Source organism: Dendropsophus ebraccatus, chromosome 3 (assembly GCF_027789765.1).
Source record: "Dendropsophus ebraccatus isolate aDenEbr1 chromosome 3, aDenEbr1.pat, whole genome shotgun sequence".
NCBI classification, from domain to species: Eukaryota; Metazoa; Chordata; class Amphibia; order Anura; family Hylidae; genus Dendropsophus; species Dendropsophus ebraccatus.
This window is the reverse complement of record NC_091456.1, coordinates 95,050,272-95,075,850: the sequence shown is the minus strand read 5'-3', so window position 1 is coordinate 95,075,850 and position 25,579 is coordinate 95,050,272. Positions and strand designations below refer to the sequence as shown.

Genomic DNA, 25,579 nt, shown 5'->3' with positions numbered 1-25,579 from the left:
TTTCTGGTTTCACACCATATTTTTGGCAAGAATTAGTACATCTGAGTCTTTAGGTGGAAAAATGCACGCGCTATGGCCTTTTATACGCAAGGAGGAAAAAAAACGAAAGCGCAAGAATGAAAACTTTATGGGGGAGGGGATTTTTCCTTTTTTCACATCCTACAAGGGGACTTTTACAATGATCAGCAGATTGCTTCTCTAGTCATCTAGTGCAGTGTATTAAAGCCTATATTCAGCAATGTACCCGACCGCACTGCAGACACAGCCGGGTACTCAGGCACCCATAACAGCCCTGTGGGCCTTCACAAGGCCCCCTGACTGCCACGCAGACCCATGTGCATCAGAGACTTTCTTATCTGGATGCCATTAGGTATGTATACAGTGCTGTATACTCTTTACATGTTGCAATCACAATGTGACCACAGTATGTAAAAGGATTAGTCTACCAGAAACACAGACTTCTCTGTTCCTTATAAATAAAGCCAGGGGCTGTCTATCATGCTGATAGCCGAGCTCCCGCGATCCCCACATATCAGCAGTCATTAAGAGGTTAAAGAAAGGCAGCACAATATGGAAAGCAGAATGACAGATTGGGGGTGATTTATCAAACATGGTGTAAAGTGAAACTGTCTCAGTTGCCCCTAGCAACCAATCAGATTCCACCTTACATTCCTCACAGACGCTTCGGAAAATGAAAGGTGGAATCTGATTGGTTGCTAGGGGCAACTGAGCCAGTTTCATTTTATACCATGTTTGATAAATCTCCCCCATTGTTTCTATCTTACAGATGGCAAAAAAATGCAGAAGAAACTGGGTGTGGAATCCGTGCCCTGGTAAAATGGATAGAATTTCATAAAAAATCTACTGTAAGTCTTGAAGGAGGGCTGTAAAATGCATGACAGCTCAAATGCTTGTGATAAAATTCCAAAGTGTTAAATGTGCTAACCTGGATAGAAAAAAAAGAGTAATAGTCAATGCCAAAGCAAGTGAACATTTATTTCTTTTCAACAGGTGACACAGGTGAGATTCTGTACACATGGCTGCAATGACTGAATCCACTTATATCAGTCATCTGGTCATAAACATACAGAAAAAATAAAGGAAAGCAACAGTGAAACCTGACAAAAGACCTTGAATTGTCCAGTTACTGTCAGATGTCAATATTGCATTAAATCTAGCCAGAACAGAGCCACATGAACAATTGACCTAGTATACACAGACGTATGTGCTCCCAAGAAGATGCCTAAACCTGGGGGCAACAGGTATATAGTGCCCTTTATAGACAACTATTCAATATGTATAGTCACCTGCCTTATTAAAAAACAGAAGTTTTCGATCTTCTAAGTGATAATGAAATGCAATATCAAATAAAAGATCATTTTTAAATATATTTTTATAGAATATTTTGGCAATTTTTATTTTAACAAATATTCCAGAAAAGGAACAACTAAATGCACACGAAAAAAATAAATAAAAATAAAATCAATAACATTTGAAAACAATCATAAGAATTAGACAAGGGTACATACTGGAGGTTATGGCATATGCCTCCTAACACAATGTGGACCAAACCTATTGGAAGTAGCAGAAGAATGATCATTGGCCCTCCTCACACCAACATCGTCAGCCAGGTATCTAATGAAATACATGCCAAGTGGCAAACTGGATTGTCTGCCGGCAGAATAATTGGCCGGGGGGAGACAAAGAGTTCCCAATGTGTTGGCAAGGTCGTTTTGACAGTACCACTCAGTGCATCTAAATAGGAGCAGTATATCGCTGATTTACTGTGTTTGATAGTGGGTTTCTAGGAATGTCTGCCAATGAGTAACAAATATGTTTGTACTGTGATTTTTGTGCTGCTCGGCAAAGATCCTATTTACCCCCAAAAAATAATTTTAAGGCTCGAGACTATGAAATATCTAGAGTGGCCACTGCTAACCATTCATGAAAGAGACACCTCAGGGCTACAAGTAAGACAATGCGAATCATTTCCAGGGTTGCCCTGTGAGTTTCTTAATATGGTGAGTGAAGTTGAGTAGAAGATTACAACACGAGACAGAGCATGAAAAACAGTGCTTTACACTCCTGAGCAAATATCGTAGCAGAGAGAAAGAATAGAACCCTGACAAATAAACAGATGCATGTGGACACATTCTGGCCTACTGAAAACATATTGGGATGAAGCTGCAATTACAGGCACATATTTACAAAACTCTTTTCCAGAAAGACCGAGAAAACTCTATATCAACTATATGCCTGACTCAAGAACATAGGTGCTAACACAGCTGCCAATGCAGATACAGTACTAGCTACATAGGCTGTAAAAGGGTCTTTGAACTCCTTAAGTCTGAAGCCACATTTGGCCTTAAAAAATTCAGGTTATTAAAATAACGTTTGACATACTGTATCATCAGGCATCTCAAAAGTTATTTTGGCTAATTTCTAGAATGTAAGGCTATGTTCACACAACGTTTTTTTCAGCTCCATTTAAAATGACGTCCGCCCTGTTGAATCTAAGATAATAGAAGTCATTTAGCTGTCTGGCCCCCCCTTAGTGCAATGACTGGTGTTTGTACATTATTCTACTTTGGGTTATTAATTGGACTTTGGGTGTGGCTTAATTGAAAAGTCCATTGAATTTATTAGTAAAAACAGAGAAAGAACAATGACAAAAAAAAAACTGTGTGTAAATAACTAATAAAATATGTTCGGCTGTTTGCAAAAGATATCTGAAAATAATGATCATGTCCATTATTTTGCCGCCCGCAGTAAAAATGTCCATTACATGTGTCCATACATGTGTGCACTGGACGTCCGTCTTCCCATTGATTTCAGTGCATTGCCATTGCAGTCAGTTAAATCACGGTAAAAACGGATGTTTTTTTAAATAGCGACAGCGGATGCCTTTCCTCTATTTTTGACATTGTGTGAACATAGTCTATGAGGCTGCACTGTCAGAATAAGTAGGGGGCTGGGCAGTGGATTGCACTGCTGCTACGTTTACATATTTTAATATGTTGCACAGCAGACTATTGTGTTTAATATCCCAACAGAAGTAAAATACTATATTCTCACATATCACAGCACAGTATATAGCAGCTTCCTCCACAAACACAAGTACCAGTGGCCCACTATTGTTTGACGTTCTGTGCGTGACTGAAAAGTGTGAAACGCTTGGGGCCTGTTGGCAGAAATAAAAGTTGAGATATAGTGTATATGCCTGTATACAGCTAGTTGCCCAAAAAAACAATAAAGTGTCAGAGTACTTTTTTACTTTTTTCTGTGTGATTAAAAACAGTTGAACGCCTGTTGCCTTATGTAAAAGTTGATATACAGTGTTTGCGCCTCTATTGGCATAGTTGCCTTTGTCGTCTGTTGGCATACATAAAAATTTTAATACAGTGTATACTGCTGGATTGCCATAGTTTATAAAAAAATTTTGTTTGTTTTCTTGCAAAACTTTTATAACATCTACAAATCACTTCTCATAGATTATAAAACATCTTTAACAAAGTCTGCTAACTCAAAAGCTTTTAACAGCGACCAAAACCACGCTAAACTTTGTTACACAGTGTACACTACGGAACACGTGAAGTGCAATTGACAAAGCTTCAATAAAATCTGTGATAAAAAAGGGCCACAAAAAGTGATATGGAGTGTGACAGGGCCGGGCTAAGGGGAAATTAACATGGGGCAGATTAAATTACTGTGGATACTATTTCCAAGGTAGAACAAACGGCACAACGAGTGATTTGTGGAGAAGCAGTGAGTCACATGATGCCAGGAATGTTACCCCAACTGCAAAAAGTAGTGAGGGGGGTATCATGTCCTGGCCCTGTTCAGTCTAGTAAAAAGACGGAAGTTATTGAGTTATCTGCGGCTCACAGGATGCAGTCACTGATTTCTTCTGCTCCATCTTCTCTGACCTGTCTCCACCAGTGGTGTTTCGGCATAGTTGCGGTGCTACGCATGCCTCAACATCCCCACAGCTTTAACCGCTAGACATGACACGAGAGTCACAGGAGTTTTTTTTCCCCATAGATTTTAATGGGGCTCAATATTCGATCGAATAGTTGAACATCGCGGTCTATTCGATTCAAATTTCGAGCTTTCGAATTTCACTACTCGCTCATCTCTAGTATTTACTTACTCTCAACCATGGGCACCAGATCCGAGGGCACCAACTTACGGAGACCTACCACCACACTGGGCCCAGCCTCAGTATATAACCTTACGGCTGGGTAATATCCCAGCCTTCACACTAAATATACCAAAGTGGGAACAGCCAATTTTAAGTACAAATTTAAATCCTAAATTGCCTCCTGCTTCTGCCACTGCAACTAACAACCATTATACGTAAAAGCCCAACTATTCCTTTTTATTTTAATTCATATTTTATTTATATATATAAGCAATATTTAATACATCCATTATCAAAAATACACAAGAATAGTTTCCAAATTTCCATTACTAAACGTAGTAAAACACAAAAGCCATTCCTGTATCCTTGATATATCATTTCCTTGTATCCCCCTACCCCCCTGGCTCGCGAGGTGGGAAAACAAAAAAAAAAAAAAAAATCAGACAACTACCATTTCTGCCATAATCACCGAAATGCTGCCTCCGCCTTTCCCTTTCTGCCATACCAAGTATGCTCATATCTCTTTATTTTGGACACTACATTCATCCATTCGTTCATCGAGGGCAGAACATCATTCACCCAGTTCCTCAGAATAATGAGTCTTGCATAAAATAGAGTTCTTATAACTAGCATACTATCGTTGCAACCCAACTCATTAGGTGTTACCCAAAATTGCTACATGTGGGGTTAAAAGAAAATTATGGACAGTTTTTACCACTAGCAATCGTGCCACCTCGCCCCAGAATGACTGAATCCCTGGACAGTCCCAAAACATGTGAGCTATATCCAGTCCAACTATTCCTAATAGGACAGGAAACTTTCACTAACCAAGTCCAACCTGGCCACGTGTTTCTCTCTTTCCTAAGCCCTCCCCTTTACACTGCACCTTCACTCCCATTCCTGTCTTCCATCACCAATAGCACATAGCAACAGCACTTCACTCCCATTCTCTGCTCCTCATTCTAGTCCCAGTCATGTGCATTTACATAGAACCACATAGGGCATTTACGTAGAACCACCACCAGGATAGGAAGATAAACAAAGGCCAAAGTTAACTTCAGAAAAGCATATATTATATGAGCTAAAGTAGGCATATAGTCAGTATCCCTCTGTAGGTAATTCTTCTGGTAGTTACCTCCACCACCCAGTATGTAGTATCCACCAATATAGGAGGCATCTCACTGTAGGTTTTACACCTGTTAGCTAGCCCCCTGATAGTTGCCCCCTCAGCAGATAGCAGCTCCCCTGATAGTTACCCCCCCCCCAGCACATAGCATCTCCCCTGTTCCCCCCCCCCAGCACATAGCATCTCCACTGATAGTTGCCCCCTCAGCAGATAGCATCTCCACTGATAGTTAAATGCCCCCCCGCCCCCAGCACATAGCATCTCCACTGATAGTTGCCCCCTCAGCAGATAGCATCTCCTAGGGCTGGGGTGATGTGGGCAAAAAATAAAATCTTGTTTTTTCTTTTCTCGATTTTTTTTATTTATTTTTTGATGGGTGTAGTAGTATAGGCATAGTGGATAAGGGGTGTAGCAATAGTAGAAGCATATAAGATGAGGGGTGTAGTAGTAGATAAGGGGAGTAGCAGTTTTGGGAGTAGTAGTAGTATCAGGAGTGGAGGTAATAATAGCAATGGTAGTAGAGCAGTATTGGGGGTAGTAGTAGAGCAGTATTAGGGGTAGTAGTAGAGTAGTATTGGGAGTAGTAGTAGTAGAGCAGTATTGGGGGTAGTAGTAGAGCAGTATTGGGGTAGTAGTAGAGCAGTATTAGGAGTAGTATTGGGGGTAGTAGTAGGGCAGTATGGGGGTAGTAGTATAGCAGTATTGGGGGTAGTAGTAGAGCAGTATTAGGAGTAGTATTGGGGGTAGTAGTAGGGCAGTATGGGGGTAGTAGTAGAGCAGTATTGGGGGTAGTAGTAGAGCAGTATTAGGAGTAGTAGTAGGGCAGTATTGGGAGTAGTAGTAGAGCAGTATTAGGAGTAGTATTGGGGTAGTAGTAGGGCAGTATTTGTGGTAGTAGTAGAGCAGTATTGGGAGTAGTATTGGGGGTAGTAGTAGGGCAGTATGGGGGTAGTAGTATAGCAGTATTGGGGGTAGTAGTAGAGCAGTATTAGGAGTAGTAGTAGGGCAGTATTGGGAGTAGTAGTAGAGCAGTATTTGGAGTAGTATTGGGGGTAGTAGTAGGGCAGTATTGGGGGTAGTAGAGCAGTATTTGGAGTAGTATTGGGGGTAATAGTAGGGCACTATTGGGGGTAGTAGTAGAGCAATATTAGGAGTAGTATTGGGGGTAGTAGTAGGGCACTACTGGGGGTAGTAGTAGGGCAGTATTAGGAGTAGTATTGGGGTAGTAGTAAGGCACTATTGGGGGTAGTAGTAGAGCAGTATTAGGAGTAGTATTGATGGTGGTAGTAGTAGGGCACTATTGGGGGTAGTAGTAGAGCAGTATTAGGAGTAGTATTGGGGGTAGTAGTAGGGCAGTATTAGGAGTAGTATTGGGGTAGTAGTAGGGCACTATTGGGGGTAGTAGTAGAGCAATATTAGGAGTAGTATTGGGGGTAATAGTAGGGCAGTATTAGGAGTAGTATTGGGGGTAATAGTAGGGCACTATTGGGGGTAGTAGTAGAGCAATATTAGGAGTAGTATTGGGGGTAGTAGTAGGGCACTACTGGGGGTAGTAGTAGAGCAGTATTAGGAGTAGTATTGGGGTAGTAGTAAGGCACTATTGGGGGTAGTAGTAGAGCAGTATTAGGAGTAGTATTGATGGTGGTAGTAGTAGGGCACTATTGGGGGTAGTAGTAGAGCAGTATTAGGAGTAGTATTGGGGGTAGTAGTAGGGCAGTATGGGGGTAGTAGTATAGCAGTATTGGGGGTAGTAGTAGAGCAGTATTAGGAGTAGTATTGGGGGTAGTAGTAGGGCAGTATGGGGGTAGTAGTAGAGCAGTATTAGGAGTAGTAGTAGGGCAGTATTGGGAGTAGTAGTAGAGCAGTATTAGGAGTAGTATTGGGGTAGTAGTAGGGCAGTATTTGTGGTAGTAGTAGAGCAGTATTGGGAGTAGTATTGGGGGTAGTAGTAGGGCAGTATGGGGGTAGTAGTATAGCAGTATTAGGAGTAGTATTGGGGGTAGTAGTAGGGCAGTATGGGGGTAGTAGTAGAGCAGTATTGGGGGTAGTAGTAGAGCAGTATTAGGAGTAGTAGTAGGGCAGTATTGGGAGTAGTAGTAGAGCAGTATTTGGAGTAGTATTGGGGGTAGTAGTAGGGCAGTATTGGGGGTAGTAGAGCAGTATTTGGAGTAGTATTGGGGGTAATAGTAGGGCACTATTGGGGGTAGTAGTAGAGCAATATTAGGAGTAGTATTGGGGGTAGTAGTAGGGCACTACTGGGGGTAGTAGTAGGGCAGTATTAGGAGTAGTATTGGGGTAGTAGTAAGGCACTATTGGGGGTAGTAGTAGAGCAGTATTAGGAGTAGTATTGATGGTGGTAGTAGTAGGGCACTATTGGGGGTAGTAGTAGAGCAGTATTAGGAGTAGTATTGGGGGTAGTAGTAGGGCAGTATTAGGAGTAGTATTGGGGTAGTAGTAGGGCACTATTGGGGGTAGTAGTAGAGCAATATTAGGAGTAGTATTGGGGGTAATAGTAGGGCAGTATTAGGAGTAGTATTGGGGGTAATAGTAGGGCACTATTGGGGGTAGTAGTAGAGCAATATTAGGAGTAGTATTGGGGGTAGTAGTAGGGCACTACTGGGGGTAGTAGTAGAGCAGTATTAGGAGTAGTATTGGGGTAGTAGTAAGGCACTATTGGGGGTAGTAGTAGAGCAGTATTAGGAGTAGTATTGATGGTGGTAGTAGGGCACTATTGGGGGTAGTAGTAGAGCAGTATTAGGAGTAGTATTGGGGGTAGTAGTAGGGCACTATTGGGGGTAATAGTAGGGCAGTATTAGGAGTAGTATTGGGGGTAATAGTAGAGCAGTATTAGGAGTAGTATTGGGGGTAATAGTAGGGCACTATTGGGGGTAGTAGTAGAGCAGTATTAGGAGTAGTATTGGGGGTAGTAGTAGGGCACTATTGGGGGTAATAGTAGGGCAGTATTAGGAGTAGTATTGGGGGTAATAGTAGAGCAGTATTAGGAGTAGTATTGGGGGTAGTAGTAGGGCAGTATTAGGAGTAGTATTGAGGTAGTAGTAGGGCACTATTGGGGGTAATAGTAGGGCAGTATTAGGAGTAGTATTGGGGGTAATAGTAGAGCAGTATTAGGAGTAGTATTGGGGGTAGTAGTAGAGCAGAGGAGAGATATGGGGGTACTTTATCATACAGGATACTGTGTGATTCAGCACCCACCTCCATCATGTACTGCTCAGGGCCTGGTGCCCATAGATACAGAGGGAGGAGGGCCCTGAACAGTATATGGTGGAAGGGGGGACTGCATCATACAGGATCCCCTGCCCCCTTCCTGTATACTGTTCGCTAGGCTAGTATATGGGGAGGGGGTTACTGTTTTATAAAGACACCCGAGGCTCCGCCCACCCGCGGCCGTAAGCACCGCCCCCTGGCCGCAAGTCCCGCCCCCAGTCTCCGTGACCCTCTAACCCCCCCCCCCCCCCTCTATTTCTTTACCTGGGCTTGCCGTTCCTCCTCTTCTGTAGGGCACAGGCAGCTCTGCAGGAGGGGCGCTCCGTCCTCACAGCTCAGCTCCTTCGTTCATTAGTGGAGCAGGGGAGCTGCTTGTGCTGCTCTGCTTCCTGCTCCACTAATGAAGGAAGGAGCTAGGGGGCCCCTGGGGGATGGGGGCCCTGGGCAAGTGCCTACTTTGCCCCCCCCTAACGCCGGCCCTGAAAGTAGGATAGAGTGTCAAAATCCGAAATGAAAAGTTCTTACAAATGAGAAAGCCCAAGGAGTAAAGGCCTAGTGTACATAGAAATTTAGCCAATAATCGGCTTGTGTAAAAGTGCCAGCGATCAGCCAATGAGCTGGAAAACGCTCGCTCATAGACTGATTGGATTTTACAGCCGCACAAAATATCCAAAGTTAATGCACATTTAATCCCCATATCAGGCCGTGTAAAAGGACTTATTATACTGCCAGTCCATCCTGCCTCTCAGGACAGATATGAGCAGTGTGATTAAATGATGAGTTTGGAAGGGGGGGGGGGGGGGGACAGGAAAGGTATCTATAAATGGAAGAAAGGCATTTTTTCTGATAAGATATATTACACAAATTCTTATATTCATTTTACTATTGCAATATGCAGTTTGGTAAATAACAAAATGGTTTTCCTACTTGGAATGTTTATCACCTTAAATTGATCTGAAGGTCTCACAATTTGGATCCCACCAGTCTAACATTTATCACTTATTCTGAGGATAGCTGATAGGTGTTTCAGATACTGAAAGCTTCTTTAGGACCCCTAAAATAGTAAATATTTGTTGGTTGAAACATTCTATTTAAGTGAATAGGTTCAAATGTAAAATGAATGGTCACCTTCAGAGTTTTACAAAAGTGTATTATAATCTTACATTCTCAGTTTTCCTTTGTTAGGGTACACAATAAAAACACACTATAAAACATATGCAGATTGAATGTAAACAGGTTTTCTTACCTTTTGGAACATGAAGCACTGTAGCAGTTCTAACCGTCCTTTGTTGGCTTTCACTTCTTTACTGGGCCTGGTTAGATCTACCTTGCTAGGCATTTGTATAGTTGTCTGTAATTGTAACTTATCCATTTTACATTCTCTCCCTTACACAAATCAGTGATGCTTGCCAGTCCTGTTGTGTTAGAATTTGGCAGAAATGGCATTGGTTGCATTGATGAAGTCTTTGATCCTTCTAGATGTTGATAGAATGATAATGCTTTGCACTTCTTTGCCTGGAAATCAGTATTTTCCTAGAAATACAAATAAAAGTAACACTGGTAATATTGTTATTGGAAATACAAATTGTAACAATATCCTATATAGTATATACATTGTAAATAACAGGAATATAAAGTTGGTGACGTATCTACCCAGACAGTATGCTTTCAGAAGAGAGTGTAAATCTTAAAGCGACTCTATACTCTACACCGACTCTGTAGCTGCCCCTAAACTGCCTTGCCACATTGTAGCAGTCCTCGCGGAGTGTCCAGTTTTGGGGTTGGCCCTTCTCACAATGCAGGTATTTTGAAGAAAAACTACTTTTATTGCTGCGGCGGGTGGGGAGTGAATCTGGCGTGGCCTAGAGCATCTGTGCCCTAAGCCTGCAGTGCTCCCCCTCCCCCAGGAGGTAGGTACCATGCCAGATTGTGTGTGGTATTACAATTCAGCTCCATTTACTTCAATGGAACCTAGCTGCAAAACCACATCCAAACAAAACAGGAGTGGAGTTGTTTCTCTAAGAAAGTGGATCTGTTTTTCTAAGCTTGGATAACCCCTTTTAAATCTTAAATAACCTGTGATTCTGTTGCAAGTTTAGCAGTAAACAGAATAGTGACATATAGTACTCTCAAGCAGAGAGCCTCTCTCATCTGCATATCACTGCCCTGGCCACTATAGATCTTTAAAATTCAATAATTATAATAATTCCTTTATATGTATACTGCCAATTTGTTTTGCAGTGCTGTACAGTGTTTGTCATCACTTACACTGGTTCCTGTCCCCAACAGGGCTCACAATCTAAACTCCAGATTAAACTATCATTATCACCAGAGAAGATGATACAATAGTTCATGAAACAGACATTGCTTTTTTCTCTGGAACACTCCTTTAGGACCCTGAGTTTTATTCTAAGGGTGCCTTCACACCTACCGGATCCGCAGCGGGTCTCACTTCTGCGGATTCGTAGCAAGAACCGCTGCGGATGCAGTACCATTCACCCCTATGATAGCACATACTCGCAGCGGGATTGACATCCCGCTGTGAATATGTGCTTTGACCCCCTGCTGTCCGAAGCCCCGCCGCCACATCCCTCCATCCCCGGCCGCATCCTGCAGCCCGCCGCCGCCCACATCCTCCATCCCTGGTCGCATCAGCCCATCCCTGGCCGCATCAGCCCATCCCCGGCCGCATCCAGCAGCCCGACGGCCGCATCCCCCATCCCCGGCCACATCCCCCCATCCCCGGCCGCATCCTGCAGCCCGCCGCCGAGAGCATACATTACCTGCTCGGTGGCGCGGCTGCAGTGAGGCTCCCGGCTCCGGTCCCGCTCAGCTGATCTGAGCAGGACTGGAGCCGGCAGCCTCACTGCAGCCGTGCCGCCGAGCAGGTACTGTATGCTCTCGGCGGCGGGCTGCAGGATGCGGCCGGGGATGGGGGATGCGGGCTGCGGGGATGCGGACAGCGGGGGGGTTAAAGCAAATATTCACAGCGGGATGTCAATCCCGCTGCAAGTATATGCTATCATAGGGGTGAATGATACTGGATCCGCAGCTGATCTGGTAGGTGTGAAGGCACCCTAAAATAAAGAAAATTTGCATCTACTGGTGGGTGCCACGGAGTTTCTGGTGTAAATTGATACCTATTGGACTATTTGAGGCTGGCTTTGTGTTTTTGAGGTCATTATAATGTATACCCTTTTTGAATGGTTACTTTTAACGTATACAAAAACTAAGTCAATCCCATTTTTGTGTACGGGATTCACAAAGAACATGACATCACAGGAAATATAGATCATGTGACCGAGCCTGAGAACACAATATGAGCTGGAAAAAGAAAATGAAAGTGTATAAAGAACAACACCCCCTGACGAACAGGCCGCGCTTTGAAACGTGTTATCTGTGCAATAACGTTTACTGTATACCCACTACTACGACTCCCATCAGTATAGTTGTGACTACTGCTTGCTGTTCAGCGCCAAGAAGTCCCGGATCTTCGGCACGGCTGTGCCTGCAGCCTGCAACTCTACTCAGAATTGTATGGAATAGTATACTTGTATATAGCTAGTAATTGTCAGTTATATCCACAACTATCCAATAATCCCTTTTAGGACTAAAAACAACACGCAAAAAACATTTGCCATACTGTATTTTACAATCCAGCCAGTATCATAGTGCGAAAGTCTAGTGGTGTAATCTGCTCATAACAGAAAACATGGCAAAGACTAGTGTAAAAGGATGAGATCGAGGACGTGTGCATACTGATAAGGGTGCAGCCAAAAGTCATGGGCCTGGCCATGTTGAGAATCTGCTGCTGAGGGACAACAAGAGCACGGCTTATGCAGGTCCACTGATCCCCTAAGTGTTCACCTTCCGCTGTCTCAATGTAGAGAGGAGGAGGTGGACGAAGAAGCGATTGGTCAGACTGGTGAGCCAACTGGACCATACGTTTCAGAGGGGGAGTGATCTGCACTGGCTGTAAGAGGCAGTGGTGTGGCCAGAGGGAGAAGATGGGCCATAACAAGTGGTCCCTCAAGTGTTCCCCAGAGCACCTGGTCTTGGAGGGGGAGGTTTTCTGACATGTTTCATTATTTTGTGCCAAGTGCTGAAGACAAATGGTTTGTATTTTGCAAACTGTGCCCTGCGAATATCAGCAGGAGAGCCATCCCTATTAGACTGACCACCAACAGCATGCACATGAGCAAAGCACCCAAATAGCTTGGATGAAATCGGTGCTCCTTAAAGGGATAGTGCGGCGCTATAAAATTATTCACAGAATAACACACATTACAAAGTTATACAACTTTGTAATGTATGTTATGTCTGTGAATCGCCCCCTTCCCCGTGTCCCACCACCCCCGCACGTGTACCCGGAAGTGTTGGTGCATTATACATTACCTGATCCGTGTTGCGCATGTCCTCCATCTTGTGCCAAACGTCATCTTCGGCCGGCCGAATCTCTGCCGCCGTCCCCCCTCTGTCGCGTCATAACTGTGCTCAGCCTCGATTGGCTGAGCGGCCGCATCATCAGCCACTCAGCTGCGATTGGCTGAGCATAAATGTGCTCAGCCAATCGCGGCTGAGCACAGTTATGACGCGGTGGAGGGGGGACGGCGGCAGCGATTCGAGCCCAAGATGACGTTTGGCACAAGATGGCGGACATGCGCGACACAGATCAGGTAATGTATAATGCACCAACACATCCGGGTACACGGGCAGGGGTGGTGGGACACAGGAAGAGGGCGATTCACAGACATAACATACATTACAAAGTTGTATAACTTTGTAATGTGTGTTATTCTGTGAATAATTTTCCAGCGCCGCACTACCCCTTTAATGAGCAACTTTGGGTCATACCACTGTATTCCGCTTTGGACCGGCCACCTTCGCCAACAATTTTTGAGAGGGTCACAACAGGCTCTTGTCCACATTTTCTAACAGGGTAACAACTTGCTCTTACCATAATTTTTAACAGGGTCACAACAGGCTCTTACCCAAAATTATCCGCCTTGCACCCTCCGCCTTGTTAAGAGAGTCACAACAGGCTCTTGCTAACAAAATTTTTGAGAGAGTAACAGGCTCTTGCCCACATTTATTTTCACAGAGTCACAACAGGCTCTCACCCACAATTTTTAACAAAAGGGTCACAACAGGCTCTCACCCACAATTTTTAACAACAGGGTCACAACAGGCTTTTATCCACAATTTTTAACAGGTTCACAACAGGCTCTTACCCACAATTTTTAACAGGGTCACAAAAGGATCTCTTACCCACGGTTATAAGGATTGTCACAACAGGCTCTCGCCCACAATTTTTAACGGGGTCACAACAGGCTCTTATCCACAAATATAAGAAGGGTCACAACAGGCTCTTACCCCTAATTATAAGGAGGGTCAACATAGGCTCTCACCCACAATTTTCAATAGGGTCACAACAGGCTCTTAGCCACAATTTTAACAGGATCACAACAGACTCTTACCCCCAATTATAAGGAGGGTCACAATTTTTGTGGGGGTCACCATTAAGTTCGGTTCTCACCCACTATTTTTATGGGGGTTATCACCAGGCTCTCTCCTCCAATTATAAGGAGGGTCACCACATAACTTGTATAAGTGAATCTGATTACAAGAATAAGTGAAAAAGGAAAAGGAAATGAAAAAAGAAAAAGAAAGAAACAGTCACTGAAAAGTGCTCACCACTGAATAACACTACAGCACCCTGGGACACAGCAAAAACATCTGGAGGAACCCTGAGGATACCTTAAAGTGGCACTATCAGCAGGTTCTTCCCAGAGAACCTGCTGATATGCCGCCATAGCTGTGTATCTCAGTAGTACATAGCCATTACTTTAACCCCTGTCCTCCCCCGCATTGTTTGTAAAATTGCTAAATGCTGTTATGCAAATTACTTGCTTAAGAGCATTTAGGGCGTTGCTCAGGGCCAGAGAGCATTGCTGTGCCCCGCCCAGCTCGCTCCCTGCTGTCCCGCCCACTATGCATATTCATAACTGCATAGTGGGCTCTATACACTGCGGCTGCGCAGGGAAGCAGTCCTGTCAGAGACGGGCTGCTTCGACGCTTTTGTGAATCCCCCGGGCCGCCGCCAATCCTCCCCGAGGTTCCTCAAGACGTAAGTATAAAGTCTATCTTATACTTACATCCCGAGGGACCTCTGGTAGAATCAGCGGCGGCCCTTGGGGTTCATGTCTCCGACAGGACTTCTTCCCTCCGCAGCCGCAGTGTATAGAGCCCACTATGAAGTTATGAATATGCATAGTGGGCGGGACAGGAGGGGACGAGCTGGGTGGGGCGCGACGATGCTCTCTGGCCCAGAGCAACACCCTAAATGTAAGTAATTTGCATAAGAGCATTTAGCAATTTTACAAACAATGCGGGGGAGGACAGGGGTTAAACTAATGGCTATGTACTACTAAGATACACAGCTCTTGCGGCATATCAGCAGGTTCTCTGGGAAGAACCTGCTGATAGTGCTGCTTTAAGTAGGTAAACCTTTACACCTCCTGGGGCAAATCCTGTCATGGATGGTTCAGTCCATTGTGTCTTGTGGTGAGGTAGGGCTGTCCATCCTATGGCTTTTATGTTTCTCCTGTGTGGCAGGGGATTTAGATGAGCCTTCGTAGTGGCCTGCCTCTTCCAGTGTGCGGAAAACTTCTGCAGAACCATCTGACTTGACTATTCTGAAGGTAGATATAAATTTAAGGGTTAAGTGGATTTGCCTTTTAACTAATGAGGAGCAGATTTGCGCAAAAGCCTTTCTTCTCTTACCTACAGCGGCAGAGCAATCAATGAATAATAAAACTTTATGTCCATGAACGACAGGGTCTGTTTGGTTTCTCTTGTCTGTCATGTAATGATGGCATGCTTATCTGCGAAGTTAAGATATTTGACAATAACATGTTTTTGTTTGGACAGCTTTTTTTTTAGAACTTGACACATAGAAGTCACGGAGCCCCAATTCTGTGGGCTTTTTCAGACGTATACACAAAGGATAGGCCAAAAGTCATCGGTAGCTACTGTGCACAAATTTTTGATAGGAAAGACGCCGGAATAATCTCAGGTAAGCCAATAATTCGCAGGTTGCTCTTTCAGGAAGGGTTTTCTAAGTCCTCCGCTTTATCTTGCAGGATTTTTATCATGCATGTAGACTGTTTAGCCTGTGCAAAAGTGATCTCAGATTCAACAGTAGCTAGATGATCTTAGTAGAAAGCTTGGCAATTTCACCCTGAATCTATGTTAGTGCTGCCGATACAGTATTATCCAGGGATGACCTTAGGTCTGGACATAAGATTTTCACCACCTTAATGGCCAGGGACTTTCATGAGAGTTGGTGTCCCATAATCAGCAGCAAACCTGATTCTTTCATGTTGCTCCCCTGCGATGCGCATATTGGCGGTGCTGCAGCTGCAATGTCTGCCAAGCTGCTGAAGTTGCATTGATGGGCGCCATCTTGGTTTTCCCCCGTCACAAGGAGGAATTTGTGTTGCCTTCCTCGATGAATAAACTTCTCCATGTGCGGGTCAGGAGCGGAAGGACAGATATACCAACAGTCAGGCAAGGAGTAGCTCATTCACCCTGCTCACCAATAGAACCGGACATTTCTTAGTAATTGTAATATAATTAAAATATATGACTGGAACTACATGTGAGTATAAACTACATTTAATGCAATTCAATGGGACAAAATTGCATTTTTGTGGAGATGTTTTAAGACCTATTTGGATGTTTTATGTCTCAAAATGAATTCCATAAAGCTTTATAGATATAGCCTCAATGACACAAGATGTTGGCAAAGGTTCTTTCATGACTGAATATGTGGCAATGACAGCTAAACATAATTCTTTTAACTGATGTATTATGTTAAGTTATATGAAACAAAATATTGTGACATATGATGTCATACAAACTAGACCATTAGAAGGATATATTTTCTGATATACTTACTCTTAACTTATTCTTTTCTTAGCCATAATTGTCATTTAAAAGAGAACTGAGACCCATTTGTTTTTCAAAACGCCCAGGGTGGGGGATGAGTAAAGGCAATAACATCCACTTTCTTCCCTAGCTCCCGCCCATGCCACTGCTCCGGATCCTAGTCCCTGGCCATTTCCTGGTGTGAGACGGGACTGACATGGCAGGCCTTCTCAGCCATTCAGTGGGACACCGCTACAGCCACTGAATGGCTGAGTGGGCATGTCATGTCAAATCCCAAGTGCCATCTCAGACCAGGAAGCACTGGGGACAAGAGCGGCAGTATTTGAGTGGCAGCACAAGAGTCGGGGAGGTAAGCGGATGTTATTTTTTTCACTCACCCCCTGCCCCGGTCGTTTTGGTGAAATGGGTCCTGGACAGAGTTCTCCTTATGCTATGTTAATACGCTGTACAAACAATGACAATTCCGCCTTGAATACCCTTTGAACGCCCATTGTTTAATGCTACCTATGGCCTGAATGAATGATCAAGATTAATTAATTAATTGATTGATTAATTGATTAATTCTGTCTGTAGGCCTTTCATGGTGGAACGAAAGTTGTTTGTACGTAGTGGGAACATAGCCCTAATGCGATTTTAGGCTATGTTCACACAAAGTTTGTTTTCAGAGGCATTTTTGGACTGTTGTTATTTTGAGTTGAAAATAAGGCTATTTTGTGTAAACATAGCCTAAAATGGCATTAGATGGCAATTATAGGTGAGACAAGAATAAAACGGCCATAATTTCAATAAAATAATGCACTCCATTAGGGTGGGTTTAGACTACGGAATTCTCACGGATAAATTCTGCTGAATTTCATCGCTAGAACACGCTCACGGCCGTGCGCCTTTCCGCTGGCTCTATAGACACTATTATATGGGCTGGCTGATTCCGCATTCTGACGAAAGAAGTGTCATGTCAATTCTTTCGGCGGAATGCGGAATCAGCCGGCCCATAGAATGGTGTCTATGGAGCCGGCGGAAAGGCGCGCAGCCGTGAGCTTGTTATAGTGAAGGAATTCGGCGGAATTTACCTGCGAGAATTCCGTAGTCTGAAACCACTCTTAAAGTCATTGGGAAATGGGATAACAGTGCACACATAGGGGAAGATTTATCAAACATGGTGTAAAGTGAAACTGGCTCAGTTGCCCCTAGCGACCTATCAACCAACTTTCATTTTCCAAAGAGTCTGTGAGGAATGAAAGATGGAATCTGATTGGTTGCTAGGGGCAACTGAGCCAGTTTCACTTTAAACCATGTTTGATCAATCTCCCCCATAGTATAGACCAGTGATTCTCAATTCCAGTCCCCATGGCCCACCAAAGGATCATGTTTTGAGCATATCTCATACAAAAAACATTGGTGATTATAGTTACGCGAATTTACAGTAATAATGAAACTGGGAGAAGTTTTGCAGGACAGTATCCATCTTTTCCCAGCACCTTAGGAGGAGCGTCATGGAGCGGCAGCCGGCTGATGAGAGGATTTCAGAGATAACAAAATGCTGTGTGAATATAGCTTTAAACTGTGGTATGGAATTTATGTGACTACACACAAACAGGCTATGGCTGTTATTTTCATCATTCTTTTGGTCAGTTGTTTTTTTTCAACTAAAACCAGGAGTGGGTTAAAGACACAGAAACTGTGCAAATCTTTCCATTATAATTTTTCTCTGTCATTTCCTCTCTTGATTTTGGCTACAAATATTAACAAAAATACTGATAGGAACATTGCCCAAAATACCATGTGTGAACATGGCCTATCAGTACTCCCCATTAATTTAATCATGGACCTTTAAATAACAGAATGTAATATATTTGTTCAAAAGATAGTTCCGCAAACCAGAACAGCTCTGCTATAAGATTTATCCTTGACAGACATTGTAAGGACAATTTGTGCGCCCCCCTCGTCTCAACCCCCACTCCGACTGCTCATCGTGAGAAAGTGGTGAGGATATGTCATTGGGAAACAAGGCTCTTTTCAAATTCATATTAATTTATCCATGCACTCCGGCAGAGCCGCAAGGAGCCTACAGAGGGAGAAAAGGGGAGGGGGGGTCGACAGAGGCAGCAGAGGGACTGGAAAGGGGGATGGGGGCAAGTGGGGAGAGGTATGAATAGGATCTCAGACACAATAATGGCATTCATAGTTGGATTGAGCAGACACAATAAGAGTGTCCTGTGTGTGTTGGGTGGACAAAATGGCTCCATCCCAATCTTTTTTCTCCTCCTCATTATATAATAGACATGCATTGTGTGCCCTCCTCTCTAAACAGTGAATGAGACTCATGTTTGTGTAACTGTCAGAAGGATAGAGGCTGGAGACCATGGTGGAGCAGAGACATGCCCGCCTTATTGTTTCTACTAAAGCCTTGGACTTGCAGAATGTTATATAAACATGACATCATTTATAAAAAAAATAATACTGCTATTGAATGAGAGTTTAAAGCTGTCATATAAATGACTATATATTTTCTTTACACTGCATGCTGGCCTTTTGAGGGGTAACATAACACTTACAATGCCCTAAATAGGGTATATTTTCTCTCACATGTATTTAGTAGAGTTCACACTTCTGGCTGACTTCTGAGGAAAAGGGAATTTTTTTTATCTTTTTGTGAAGATCTGATTACCATAACAAAATATTAAGGTTTGGTTGTGATTGCAATAATGATTTGATTTTATAGCAATTTATCTATTCTACATTTCTAGGCTATGTTCTCACAACATCTTTTTTTGGCCATTTTTTTGGACGGCCATCACTTTGGTGCCAAAATGTGACAGTTTTATGCAAATTAGACAGGCCGCTCTGAAACTGGAGTGCGCGGGACTCAGGGAGAAGACCGCAAGAGGAGCCCTGCAGCCTGGACAGGTAATGTATAAAGTTAAGCAAGGGCTGCAAGGACACTGGTAACGATGTCTCTGCAGCCCTTGTTTAACAATAATCAGGCCGTGTAATAGGCCCAGTAAATGAGCGCCGATCTAGCAGATCGGCGCTCGTTTTCAGTTATTATCGGGCCTTCATCGGCCTGTGTAATACCACCCTTAGTCTATGGAGGCTCCTAATGTAAGTCTATGGAGCCTGACTCACTGACACAGAGCGGGGAGCGGACTGTGCTGCAATGCTCTCCCTGCTCATGCCCCCAAATGGTACTAGTCGAAACACTCAGACCCGAACCGATCAAAACTTTTGACATGTCTCTATGACATGTCAAAAGTTTTTCCAAACGAGAATGACACTTTAAGTTTAATACGTTTCTAAATACACTCAAAATTGGGCACGTCAGGTACACGTCATTTGTTAATAATGTACACTGTTCGAGTCATACTTTTTCGACTTTTTCAAGCTTAGAGGTTTTTTCTCCCCAAAAGGCCCATGTAAAGAGACATGTATGTTTTCCCAATGGATTTACTAATGAAAAAGGCTATTTTCTGGCACCATTTTAGCAGAAGCTGCACAAAAATTAAATGTAAAATTACTTTGTATTACTTTGCATCTAGGCATGGCTTTAATAACCAGCATGCACAAAAAAGGAAATGACAGAAAATAAATACCCCTTGCATAATACAGCTGGCTTGCTGGGCAATCAATTAACAATACTAAATTCACCCCAATGTGATGATGCATCCTTACCCTGCTATTTAAGGGGGTTCTATGGGGAGCAAAAGAAAGCTCAAGATTTCCTCTCCCTATGACTAAGATCCTGTCTTTCCAAGTCTTCTTCTCAACTCCTTAAGTATTTTACCCCTAATTTACTAGTGCAGTTACTTAAAATAAACATACTTTGTCCTATAAGAAGATGTAAACGCTCAGATATTGAATTTTCCTTGTAATTTGGATATTTAGAAACAAAGCCCATATAACCATAGCCCCTTAACTAAATATAATTGTACAGTATAATAATTGTGCTGTAGTTAATGTAAAATTTAACCTTCAAATGCATCTACATTTAACAAGGCCACTAGGTTAGTTGTTTTTGCATGGGAATTGGCTGTGTACCTGGAATTTTAGACATTCATGTGTTGGCAAACAAAATGCTGAAAAATAAATTGCCCAACGGGCACCAGAAAATATTTAATTTTACTGCAGGAATCCATGAAATTATTATTTCAAAAAGGTCATGGCACATACGAGAAGATATAATGTAATCAATAAACATACAGGGCATTCTTACTGAATTCATACTGTAAAATACAGCTCTAATTTTGAGGTAAAATTTCAATATGATAATGTGCTCCATTAAAGGGGATTGTACAGCAGTGCTCACACAGTACAGAATAACGTCTTTAATTAATGAACATGCTCATTATTTATGCTTTTACTGGCAAATTGCAGGCCCATTGGCACAGCGTGTGTAGCTGTATGGCGCCAGTGTAAATAATGCTTCTAGGAGAAAACACAATAATATAATGCAGTGGAGCATGCCATGATGTCACAGAATCCATAGTGCATACTGTATGGTACAAAATAAGCTCATATCAGTCTATGTGCAGTCTAAGGGCCGGTTTACACTGAGCAAACACGGCGCAATTCCGCGGCGGAGCTCTCAGCGGCGGAATCCCGCCGTGCTCAGTGTGCTGCTTTGAGCAAATGGGAGAGCGCACGCCTGTCCGCTCCCTCTCCTCTCTGCTCAAAGAATGAACATGTTAATTCTTTGAGCGGAGAGCGGCGGTAGCGGACGAGTGCACGCCCTCTCCATTCACTTAACAGCAGGACACTGAGCACAGCAGGATTCCTCTCCGCCGCGGAATTGCGCCGTGTTTGCTCAGTGTGAACCGGCCCTTAGGCTATGTTCGCATGACATTTTATTTCTGTTGTCTCTTTTTTTCTCAAAATGACGTCCATCATTTTATGTTTTTTGGCGCCCGTCTTTACAATGACAGCTGTTGGTACATTATTCTAGTTCATGCCCTTTTAGGTGTGGTTCTTTTTGAAGATCCACTTAATTTAGTAGTAAAGATGGTGAAAAGACAGTGAAAAAAATGTGTGGGAACAACTAAAACTAACGTGTGTTGTTTGCGAAATATAATCTGCAAATAATTGTCATGAACATTAATTTGACGTCTGTGCAAAAAAAAATCTATTATTCAATACACTGTGTATTGAGTGGCTGTCATTACGTTGACTTCAACGCATTCCATTGACTTCAATTAAACGTCGGTAATAACGGGCGTTATGTTTTTTTTTTTTTTTTTATACACAGTGTGAACATAGCCTAAAGCTATGTTTCCACAATGACTTTGTAGGTGACATACTGCCAGTTTTTTTACCTAAAAAAGAGGTTGTGGGAACATAGCCTAAAGCTAGGTTCACCAAACATAAAATAAAGGTAAAATTAGACCGTATTATCAATATAATAATGCGCTCTATTGAAGTCAATGGGAAAGTGGACAGCAGTGCACACACTGACGTAAGTAATTATCCAAATAATGAACATTATTTTTACAACCTGCTTCTTTCCAGCCATTTCATCTGTTTACACATTTTTTATTTTCACTCTAAGGGCCAGTTCACACTGAGTAAATTTAGCGGAATTCCACCTGCCTCAGTGTCAAATGGCATCTCTATGGGAGGTGCGCGCCGCTTGACACTGATGTAGGCTGACACAGGCTCCGCCGCGGAATTCCGTCGAATTTACTTAGGGCTGCGAACTAGCCCTAAGGCTACATTCATACATAGCATTTCTGTCAGTCTTTTTTTCAACCAAAGGGTGCATGCACACTACGCAATCCACGCACATGACCTGCCACGGATTCTGACGCTCATACCCGTTCGCAGCGGCGCGCATCTCCGGCCGTGCCATAGACACTATTCTATGGCCGGGCCAATTCCGCTGTCCGCTGAAATAGCTGACATGACCTCCACACAAAAAAGGTCCAATATTCAATACAATATGTGCATTGGACGGCCGTCATTTCAGTGACTTTAATCATAATTTGGTAATAACTGACTTTTTTTTTTTTTTTAAGAAAAGCAGGCAACTTTTTTTAGTGTGAACGTAGCCTAAATTACGGTTGTATTAAAATTTTATTTTACTGTGTGTGAACATAGCCATACAATGTAAAATATCTGGAAAATGTAAAATCGCTTAAAGGCTGTGTTCACACAAAGTGTTTCCATCAGTATTTTGGTCAGTCTTTTTTCAATAAAGAACAGGAGTGGTTCGAAAATACAGAAACTGAGAAAATCTTTCCCTTATAATTTTGGCCTGTCAGTTGCACTCCTGATTTTGGATGAAAAAATACCGAACCCCCTGTTATGTGACTGGTCTATGGTTGTGTTCCACTTGCGGAGCAGGAGGTTGTTGGCATGCTGAAAAGGATGGGCTTTTAGTGTGTAAATAGAGCAGCGTCATAATAATGAGTCAGTAGAAGTCCAATAAAGAAATAAGGATTACACTGGGAATTGTCTGCAGTTAATTAACAAAGTCCTCCCAATTAACTTACTGCAAAACAACTCGCCTTTTATTGCTCACTCATTATAAGGTAATCAAATTTACTTCCAGCCTGTCATTGAGAGAGACTTGGCTAGGAGAGGGGAACCAGCTTGAGAACGGCTATTGGCAAAAAGCACACCCATCCCTCTTCAGATGTTTACAAGTCCTAGTAAAGCACTAGATCAATGAATTGGACCTGATTTCATTGCAAACTGGTTGAAGCATCAGATCTGGCCAGAATATTGTTTTGAAGTGGCTGGCTAGAAAAAGGGCGCTTTGTGCTGTGTATTTCTCACAAAAGATTTGCGGTTAGGTCGAAATTGGTGTCACTTGTCCTTCAACGTATATGCATAAAATAAAGCTGAATATTGCCATTGATATGGGACACAGACTGTGTATATATTAGTGATGTTGAGTTGCGCTGACCTCAGCGGGGTGAGATGTCGTTTGGGCGTGAGAAAAACTCTGAGACCCTTTTCACAGCTGTTCAGAGCGTCCCATTGAAGCCGAGCAGAGGAGAGTTAACCGTCTCCCCTCCCTACCTCTTCCTATTCATTCTGCAAACCCCCTTTGAGAGATCCTTAAAAATACACCTCATTACTCAGTGCTGGTTGTATTCAAGATCCCGCAGTGCTCCTGGTATCTTAGCGAATCCCCGCAGTTTCCCTGTTTTTTTTTTTTAGTCTCTGTTTTTTCTAGGATTGCAAAGTTCAAGTAGAAACTCATCACTAAGTGAAGGTTTTTTTCCTTCAAATGCTAACATTTTATCATAGAGCTTTAAGCAATAATTTTCTTAATATGAGATTTGCAAAATATGGGTTAATTAAGGCGTTATCAGGACTAGGAAAACCCTTTTTGAATAACAAAGGGTTGGAGACATATGTTGTTTTGACTTGGATAAAAACACATAGCATTCATTGATGTAATACTAGTAATGCTAAAGTCATATTCATCACCATAAAACAGGCATTGGCACTGAGTTAGAGAAGTAGCATTGTCTTCCTGATAGATCAAGAGCTTCCATATTAACAACAACAAGGCATCTTTATAGTAACTTATATCTCAATCTCAATGTAGAGGAGTTATTTCCTTTAGCAAAATATCAGTTGAAATTAAAGTTGAAGTTGTTTTGTTTTTTTAAGCCTTTTCACTGCAGTAATTATGCACAGGCTATGTTCACAAATAGGGGAAAATTTATTAAGGGTTTTGCGCCTATTTTAGGTAATTAATTGGATTAATTAATAATTGGATTTTTTGACTATTTTTTGTGTAAGTTGAATTTACGAACCAGGCAAATATTAAATGCAACTTTTTTTTATCTGCCTGTTTTGAGTATTCACCCAAAAATTTGCATAATCCGGGATTAGCGCCCAATTTATCATTTGCGAATTTGTAAAAAGTCGCACAAACAGGTGCAAACTTACATCTAGTCAGTACCAGGTGAATATGCTTGTGCAAGTTTTGCATTTTTGCAACTGCAGTACCAGCCGGATGATCTTTATTTCTGATGAATTGGGATGCGGGCGCATCCGTGTGCGCCCGTATCCTAATTCGCCGCCACACGCTCCATAGTGTGAGCTGACATGTCAGTTTTTTGTTGCGCCGCTAGCGATCCCGGACCGAGTGTATACACTCCGGCTGGGATTCCATTAATTCATATACCACATGTGTGTTGTATAAATCACAACCGTTGTTGCAAATTGCAACAATGGCCGTGATTTCAACAACACATACGTTGTGTGAACATGGCCTTAAGGTGAATCTGTCAGCTGCAAATTTGTGTTCCAAACTGCTGACATTGTTAGGTACAAGTGGTACCTTTTTATATATCCAGCTGTGCTTCCAGAATGTAGAGAAATGCATTTATTCTATAGTACAAAAAGTCATGCTATGTTCACACACAGTAACATAATAAAATAATAAAATACAATAATGTGTGGAAAAAATTTTTTAAAACCAGATCATAAATAATGAGCATGTTCATTATTTTGACTTTGTCGCAATCGATTACATCTGTTCTATACTGTGTATGCACTGCCGCCTAATTTCACATTGATTAATAAGGGTCCTTTTATACACACAGATATTGGACCAATTTATCTGACAGATTTTTCAAGCCAAAAGCCAGGAACAGACTATAAAAAGAGAACAGGCTAAAAAGAAAAGACTGGTATTTATCCTCTTTTCAAATCCATTCCTGGCTTTGGCTTAAAATATCTGTCAGAGAAATTGGTGAGCCATCTGTGTGTAAAAGGATCCTCACATTTTTACATTGAAAACACAGCCATATTTTTACCTCAGAATTACTGCCGTATTTTGGTATTATTTTACTGTGTGTGAACATAGCTTCAGGGTGCCCTCACACACACACACACGTTTTGTCTAGCATTTTCCAGGCCAAAGAAAAAACATCAGAAAAAAATGCCAATGCGGCACAAAGTGGTTTTCTCAGCATTTTTGGCTTTATGTGAGAATGATGTTTTTGTGGTTGGGGCGTTTTTTCCCTCTGCCATCACATGATCTAGTTGTCAACCACAAAAAAAACGCCATACACAAAGCAATGGCATTTTTTAGATTAAACACCATAGTTTGCATAAAAAGCGCAGTTTTAGAAAAACTGCCAAAGAGCAGAGCAGAGAAAACCGCTACCCCCAAAAAATGTCAT

General features: G+C 42.5%; 1 long non-coding RNA gene across 1 annotated transcript; it reads left to right on the top strand.

The window, feature by feature from the left end:
- Positions 1–327: 327 nt before the first annotated feature.
- On the top strand, positions 328–1,340 carry LOC138787214 (uncharacterized). The gene is made up of 3 exons (XR_011362324.1): positions 328–370; positions 788–866; positions 1,012–1,340. It is a non-coding gene; the product is annotated as an uncharacterized lncRNA (long non-coding RNA).
- Positions 1,341–25,579: the final 24,239 nt, after the last annotated feature.